This window comes from Culex pipiens, chromosome 2 (assembly GCF_016801865.2).
Source record: "Culex pipiens pallens isolate TS chromosome 2, TS_CPP_V2, whole genome shotgun sequence".
In the NCBI taxonomy this organism is placed as follows: Eukaryota; Metazoa; Arthropoda; class Insecta; order Diptera; family Culicidae; genus Culex; species Culex pipiens.
In genome coordinates, this window is record NC_068938.1 from 189461453 (window position 1) to 189470153 (window position 8701).

Consider the following 8701-nt stretch of genomic DNA (forward strand, 5'->3'; position numbering starts at 1 on the left):
GCCATATCGACAGCAATCTTTTAGATTATGTTGCGAGAGAATGTGCAGCTCTTTTGAGCACGACACCGGTGAGATGTTGGTGTAATAGCACGCTAAAAGCTGCATAATTTTTATTAATCAAATGCGAAAAGTTTTATAATTATTCACTTACATTGGTCTGCTTCTCAAGTTTTAGCAACTGATTCGACACCCTGCATGTACCAGCACGCGAAGCCTGTGATAATAGTTTTTAAGTTTAGTTTGCATGTTCATTTAGTATTAAGTTTTAACTAGCTAGTATTCTTAATAATTTGCATGTACTAACTCACGTTAGATAACCTCCAAATCGACGGCAACTAGTGCCAATGTTTCCGCGGACTTCGTCGCCTGCTGTAAGTATACATTTTGGATATATTCACGGATATTGTCCTTGCGTTGCCGTACTTACAATTCAACAATAAATTCAGAGCAGTCTAAACTATCTACGAGCCTAATAAACTTATCAAAAAACCAACCACCTTGTTTCACGTACGAATTCTGTTTTAATTTTCCCTACTCACGGCCTAGCTTTGCCGAACCTGTCACGGACGTACGTCCGACCTGTCAGCGCGCAGTTCTTTCCCCGATCGTCGCGGCGCTCGTGCAGTCGTACGCGGCGCTTGATGTGGGACGGCGTTATCGTCCGCAACACTAGTGCTTGGTACTAGTAAATTCGTTTTTTTTTCGTAGAAACCATGGCTCGTAATTTTTAATTTTTATGTGTTTTTATTTCATCAAATCGTTCAGAAAAACTTTTGCGAAGATATTGCCAATTTAGCACCTAATTCGACGCACAGCCAGAAAATATTCACATCCAGTGTCCTGGATAAAAGCTATCATCGAGTTGAAGCAGAGCTTTCGGGTGTGTGTCTTAATAGTTTTTTTTTCTGCTGTAGTTTAAGGTGTGCACTTTTGTATAGAGCTTTCAACAAGTTGCACGATTGTCTAAAAATCGCTGCAATCTGCAATATTAAAGTTACTGAAACTTCACGAAAAGTCGATTAAAATTTCATAAAATGAAATAGTTCTTTTAAAATCATTTAGAATAATTTGAGTTTTGAAACTGATATCCTCGAGCTATTGTATTATTTCATTAACGAGTGGTTCTTTTATATTTTTATGTTAAAGAATCAAATGTTCGAACATTGGTTGCAGTGAGCCTTTGAATTTTTTTGCCAGCTCTTTAGCGGCTAATTCCATGTCCTCGGGTAAAACAAAACCATGGATTTGATAAGGGGGTTTCGAGAAATGAAAGGCACGGTTTTTTTTAGCGGATTCAGACATCACAGAAACTTTTGAAAAAAAGGGGGTCTGAATATTTGGAGCTTGAGTACCGAAATCCAACCTCGTGGCTACAAATCCTGGATTTGATGGGTTTTTTGGTTGAGGCAAACATCACTCAAGCTTTGTTCTGAAATGTAAGCCCAACTCCCACCTCAAGGCGACACATTTGTTTGCAAAAAGAAGAAATAATGTGGTTTTGATGGGCGATTTTCGAGTGATGAAAGGTACTTTTCTTTTGCAAAAACAGACACCACCCAAGCTTTGGAAAAGGAGAGTTTTGAAAATTAAGGGATTGAGCTCCTAGTCCAACCTGAAGGCGAAAATTTTGTTTAAAAATCTTGGGTTTGATGGGTGGTTTTCATGCGATGGAAGGCACATTTTTTTTGTGGGTACAGACATCACTCAAACTTTGAAATTCGAGGATTAAGTTCTACAACGTTAGCCAAAGTCAAAGATTTCTGAGTAGAAAATTTTCCCAAAAGCTAACGTTAACTCTTTTGGATGAAATTAAAAATAGGTGAAAATTTAATGTTTTGTCTTTCTTAAAAAAAGAACAGGTTTCACTTTTGGAAAAAAACTAATTGAAAAAACTCCTGGGCAGCGAATTACCAAGAAGGTTAAAGCTGCTCGAAATAAATGAATCAACTGCAACAACAATTAAATCACTATAATTTAATTCAATTTAATTTTCCATGAAGAAACTTGATTCAAATAGAGCTTTTTTATGTTATTATGCCTAAACCCTACTTTTTTATAGTAAGATTTACATAAACCCATACTTGAAAAAAGTTGTATTTTCTGATTTCTGAAAAACTCATAATAGAAATCTCGTTAGTTCGAAAGATGAACTTTTCGTTATCTTGGAGAAATTTGTTTGATTATTCTGACATTTTTTTTAATTTCTTATTTACCTATAAGTTTACAACCTTTTTTAAAAGTTTAGTTGCGTCTTAAGCATTTTGAAGCAAATGTTGCATATTTTTCTAATATCAGGTACAAATTCTAATTCTAATTTCCAAACTCTCATCCACGACAGGTTTCCGTTTTGATTTATCTACAGGGGCTTGCCGGGAAGGTTCGTTCAACGGATATTGCGCTGCTTCCTTTTTCTATCGTACTTTTGAGTTCAGTTCAGTTTCTTTGTTGTATTTTCTTTCCCGACCCATTGCTTGACGGTTTACTCGACGTTTATCTTTCGGACGGATAAACGTTCTCGCAGCCCGGGTAAATATTTACGCTTCTTATCGGTTGACAAAACAGGGTTCGGCTCAACGTTTCACAGGTCATCGGAAAAGGTAAACTTCTGGGTAAAAACTTTGTCGATGTCATCGGCGAAACTTTTCCCATTCATCATCGTTTTCGGGGCAGGTGGAAATTTGACGAGTCTTGCGAAAAGTGGTTCTTCAGGTTTTTTTTATATTTTTTTTCTTGGTATGAAAATCACCTTGACCTTTTAATATAGAGTGACGGCATCGTTTTTGGGAAATTTGAACGGATTAGCCAGAGAAAGTGGGAGTGACGTTTACTAAGTGCTAATGGAAATTGATGGATCAAGTAGGATTATAGGTAGGAAATTTATAAGAAAATATTTGAGGGCGAGAGACGATGACAAAGTACAATCGATGCAAGAGCAAATGCGAAGTATTTGTAGAGTTGATTGCGATTTGCCAGATCTTCTTGGAAAATTCCTCACAGCTGTGGAAATCATGCTGCAAAGAGATCAGAAAAAATCAAATAAACATTCCAGAAGAATGAATATTAAATTCTTTCTGAAAGAAGCCAATGAAATTCTATTTTTAACATACGCAGAAATGTAGTAAACCTTAATTTTAGCATTGCTCCACAGTGTACAATTATACAGTTCAAAGCATCCGAATGTGGTTTTCATTCAGGCAGAAACGCGCAATCACCATTTCAAAGTGTCATATTGTGCATGTTTTATGTACGCTCCACGTGGGTGATTTTGAAATGTACTCGCAAACCAGCATCAATGATAAGGTCTTTTTTCCCAGCAAGTGACGTAATGGCTGCCTTCAGCGGCCTGATGGGAAAACCATGTCACTGGAACGTCGACCGCCAGCATCATTGGGGTCTTCTTCATAGAACAACTTTTCATAGGGGAATTCGTGGTGATTGGATTTTTATATTATAATTCGTAATTAAGGAGAGTTCAACTGTAACATATTTATTTAAATTTCCAAAGATCTAAATTTTTTCCACTTGCGATTTTACCCCACAATCACTTTCCTATTGACAAGCAGTGCCGATCGATGTCACCAGCCAGCATCGTACTAGAACCAATAGGTTAATGATGATGATGATGATGCAATTCTCATTCATAGAAATTGACTCTCCGACAATGTTGTTGAACTGTTCTCCAAATTGGTTTTGTTGTCGCAAATACGCGTTCGACGTTTGAGCAACGAACATACAGTAAAAAAAGGTCATGGTGGTTTTACCATGAGGAATTTGTAATTTTACATAATCCTCATGTATCGAGGTATAATTATCTTTAAATTATCTTTAAAAATATAATTTATGCAACCAAAAAAAATTTCAACCATATAAATGTAAAACTTTTTTACCGTGTACGAGCCTCGTGTGTAATTCATTCACTAGCAAACAAAGTTAAACGGTTCAGTTGAGGCGTGACAGAGTCTAGTTTGGGGCGATTTTCGACGGAAGTTTACTCTGGAGTATTTTGTGCCCGTGGGAGTCGCTCAACATGCATTCCTGACACACATGAGGTCTGCACAGCTGATTCCACGTAGATTTTTCCCGCCAGTATTGACAGGAAACGCTGACAAACGTAATATGTGCCAAAATCATGAGTGGTTTTTAACATATGAAGGGAAATCATCGTGAACTGGAACTGCCGTTCGTTAGCCCGGGAAAAGTGGAAACGTTGAGATGATTGTTGTCCTCTGTTCTCATCTCGCAAAAAGCCATACAGAGAACCACGTCCCATTCAACCGGCTGCGTGGCTTAATGGTTACGGCTTCTGTCTCCCAAGCAGAAGGTTCAGGGATCAAATCCCGGTCGGTACCTTTGAAATTTGGAATCAGAAATTTGAATATGAATAAAAACTAAAATGAATCAGGTGGGATTCGAACTCACACCTTCGGATTGGTGGTGGTCTGGGACGCTAAGCAGTCGGCCATCAGAAGGTTTACACTCTAACAGTGAATTGATCCGTAGTGTTGAAACATGTTATCTTCTCATATTATTAAATACGCGCTGATCCCTGATTTGCCTGAGGGGATTGGAAGTCTAAATATAGATCGAGTTTCCTTCAGATGCTTGCTTCTATGTTTAGGCGGGGCCGAACAATGCCCAGCGACCTCGGAATTGGACCGCAAGGAGCTCTGTCATTCTGAAATGGGTCGTTGGAAGCAGCGCGAGGGCTGTCACCACCTAATACCCGGGACTGAGATAAGCTGTATCAGCATTCGGAATATACACAGTCTGATACAAATTATACTTTCCCATAATTTCGCTACCGGTTAGCGGGTATTGGATTGGACCACACACACACACACACACACACACACACACACAAGTTTACTCTGGAGTATTTTGTGGCGAATGAAGTTTACAAACTTTTGAGGAAATCAGATTGACTACTTAGGCTTTGATGAAGATGAATTATCGAAATTGTTTTAAATTGTTCCATGATTTAATTTTTGATTCCTTTTTTGATTTTATAGTTGAAGGTTAATTCCATTCCTGATTTTTTATTCTCGAAAGTCAAATAATAAATGAATTTTATTTTACGGCAATGGCGAAGCACCATTTTTATTTGATTTGGCTTAAACTTTGTGGGTGCCTTCCTTATCACCAAAGAAGAATTTTTTTGTCATTGGTTCACCCAAATTAATAACCATACAATTTTTGCACAAATGGTTCGTAAATATTCGAAAATCTGTAATTTTTCAAGAATTTTTTTTATTGATTCAGTGTCTTCGGCAAAGTTGTTGGTATTGATGAGGAAAAAACATTGGTAATTTTTATCAACTTTTTTCACAAAAATTCCAAAATCCGTATTTCTTATTTTTAATTTTTCACATGTTTTAGGGGACAAAACCCCGTATCTTTAAATCCATTCAATAGTATGGACCAAAATTTTGCCAACAGGTCATGATTTTTTTAAAATTTCTTTAAAATAGTGATTTTTGTTAAAAAATTAAATCTTGTACGTACATTTTTTTGACCTCATTTTTTAATGTAAATTTTTATGATTAAGTGCACCGTTTTCAAAATATAGCCATTCAGAGTTGCATTTGGTCCGAAAATTTATTATGTTGATTATTTTGGTATTTTTATATTTTTAAATAGTGTCCAATAGGGCGAAAAATTGAATGTTTGGCCCTTTTGTAATGTGAGTCTTGATTCAAAATATTGTTTTCGAAAAGATCGGAAAACTTCACGCATGGTTCATATTTTAACATTGAAAATCGGAACATTAGTTTGGATGAGACTAGAGCGTCCAATTTCCCGGGAAATCCCGGGAATTCCCGGGAAATTTTAAATTTATTGAAAATTGTTATGATCTTGGTTTTAATTAATATTATGCAACAAAATTGTATAGCACATCAACATTAATGGTTTAAATAAGTGTGAAGATCAATTAACAGCTTGACTGCATGTAAAAAATCATTCAACTACAAGAAAATGTATTTTGGTATTTTTTATGAGGAATATTTTTTATCAATGTTTTTAAACTGTGAGTAAAATGAATCCATAATCCACAATCATAAAATTTCTTTTAAACTTGCCTCTGTGACCAGTTTATTGAAATGAGAAAAAAAACTTGCAGAAATTATGCTTTTCATGACAAATACTGGTTTCAGCTCTTGAACAAATGGTAAAGCTTTTTAGTGTTGGTTTTACTCCAAAAAACCCAATGTTTTTAAATATTTGAAGCAAGCTTTGAATATATTTTTGCATTTTTTGAGAACAAACAATAGAAAGTAATTCTTCAATGATTATTTTTTGTTTTATTATGCAACATGATTTAAATTATACGATAAATTAACATCATTCCACAAAAAGTCTTCTATTTTTTCACATTTAACTCTCTAACACCTGTAGTTGCACCAGTGCTCCATAATTCTTCTACTTCTATTTGTAATTTCTTTACTGCCCATGTTCGCATAAATGTCCCATATGCATTTTTGTCGATTTTGACTTAGATATTGGAATAGCTTCGTTGGTTGTGTTACTTTAAGCTATACTAATAATATTTACCACTTTGTTCCAGAAATTCAGTAATCAACGACAAATTTGTTTGTCCCATCTGAAAAATGTTCAAATATGAGTCCCATCGTAATAATGTTCAAAAACCAGTCCCTCTACAAAATATTTTGTCCTGAACATACCTTTCGGATTCTCCACTCTTTTGAACATAGCCAGCAATTATACAGACCGGCCATCCTGAAGGGTTTTCATCTATTTTACGATCACACAAATCTCCCAAATGACTGATTAATTCATTTTGAAAAAAATGCAATTTTTCTCCATTTTCCGCTCAAAAGTTTGTTTACTACTGGGGTTACCTAGGCAGCATGCTGCGATCGTGCTGGTTTGCGTACATATTGATGCACTATGTAGAAAATGTTCACATATCAGGTCCCATCCTGCGTACTTTTTCAAATTGAAAGAGAAAAATCAAGACTAATTTCTACAAAAACTTATCAAAAGCATAAACAAGAGCATGTTTGAGAACTATGTTGAATGAACTTTTAGTATGATTATCGTATATTGAAAATTTACGAGAAAATGTTTTTAAAAGTTTCAAGCTCGTTTTCTCAACTTGTTGAAAATGCATATGGGACATTTATGCGATCATGGGCAGTTTAGTACCAATTGAATTAATTATTTTTGCATAAATTCGATTTTCATCTCATTTGATCATGGTAAACAAAAAGGTAAAGAAATCTCAATTATAATTTGGAGGTAAGGAGTTTATTTTGTTTTGATGAAATAACATGAAACGAAGTTGACTTTATAGCTGTCGGCCACCATTGCTAGTACCAACCACTAGTGTCTCCTTTTTATCTACAAGGACTTCGCCGCCCTGGGCTCCTAAGTGTATGAAAGTATGGCACGGAGCGACGGCGCCGAGTACCCATATTTACACAAAGAATTTTAGAGCGCCCGCCGCGGGATTCGAACCGGCGACCTATGGATTGTTAGTCCAGTGCGCGGTCCGATTGATCCACACGGGCGGGACAAATAACATGAAACAACTGTTAAAAGCTTTTACAACCCATACATTCTGATATCATAATTTCTGATAATCTGATTAATTATATATAAACCAAACATTACATTTAATTGTACAAAATCATGTTGAGTTTGTTCATTTATTATTTTTTCAGAGCATTCTCAAAAAATAGTACCAGAAATTTAAGAAAATGTATACTTCCACTTGAATTTCGGGAATTAAATTAAAACTTTGAAAAATGTTTGCTACGTCCTAACTTGGCAATTAACTAAATATCTTTTTTATGGCTTAAAAGTTGGCACAAAAAGTAAAAAAGACAAACATTCCACTAAAACATATAAAAAAAAATTAATTCAAAATACGGCGTTTTTTCAGACACTTCATTTTTTCGCATAGTTCTTATCATAACCTACAACTTTGCGGAAGACACAAAATCGATCATAAAATCAAGATGGGTAATTCTCTACCAACTCACACGAAATCGGGAAAAGTTGCCCCGACCCCTCTTCGATTTGCGTGAAACTTTGTCCTAAGGGGTAACTTTTGTCCCTGATCACGAATTCGAGGTCCGTTTTTTTGATATCTCGTGACGGAGGGGCGGTACGACCCCTTCCATTTTTAAACATGCGAAAAAAGAGGTGTTTTTCAATAATTTGCAGCCTGAAACGGTGATGAGATAGAAATTTGGTGTCAAACGGACTTTTATGTAAAATAAGACGCCCGATTTGATGGCGTACTCAGAATTCCGAAAAAACGTATTTTTCATCGAAAAAAACACTAAAAAAGTTTTAAAAATTCTCCCATTTTCCGTTACTTGACTGTAAAAATTTTTGGAACATGTCATTTTATGGGAAATTTAATGTACTTTTCGAATCTACATTGACCCAGAAGGGTCATTTTTTCATTTAGAACAAAATTTTTCATATTACAATTAAGTGTTTTTTCTAACTTTGCAGGGTTATTTTTTAGAGTGTAACAATGTTGTACAAAGTTGTAGAGCAGACAATTACAAAAATTTTGATATATAGACATAAGGGGTTTGCTTATAATCATCACGAGTTATCGCGATTTTACGAAAAAAAGTTTTGAAAAAGTTGGTCGTCATCGATCATGGCCGTTCATGGTCACCCGCGACAGACACGGACGACGAAACAAAGAGAAACGCAAAAAGTA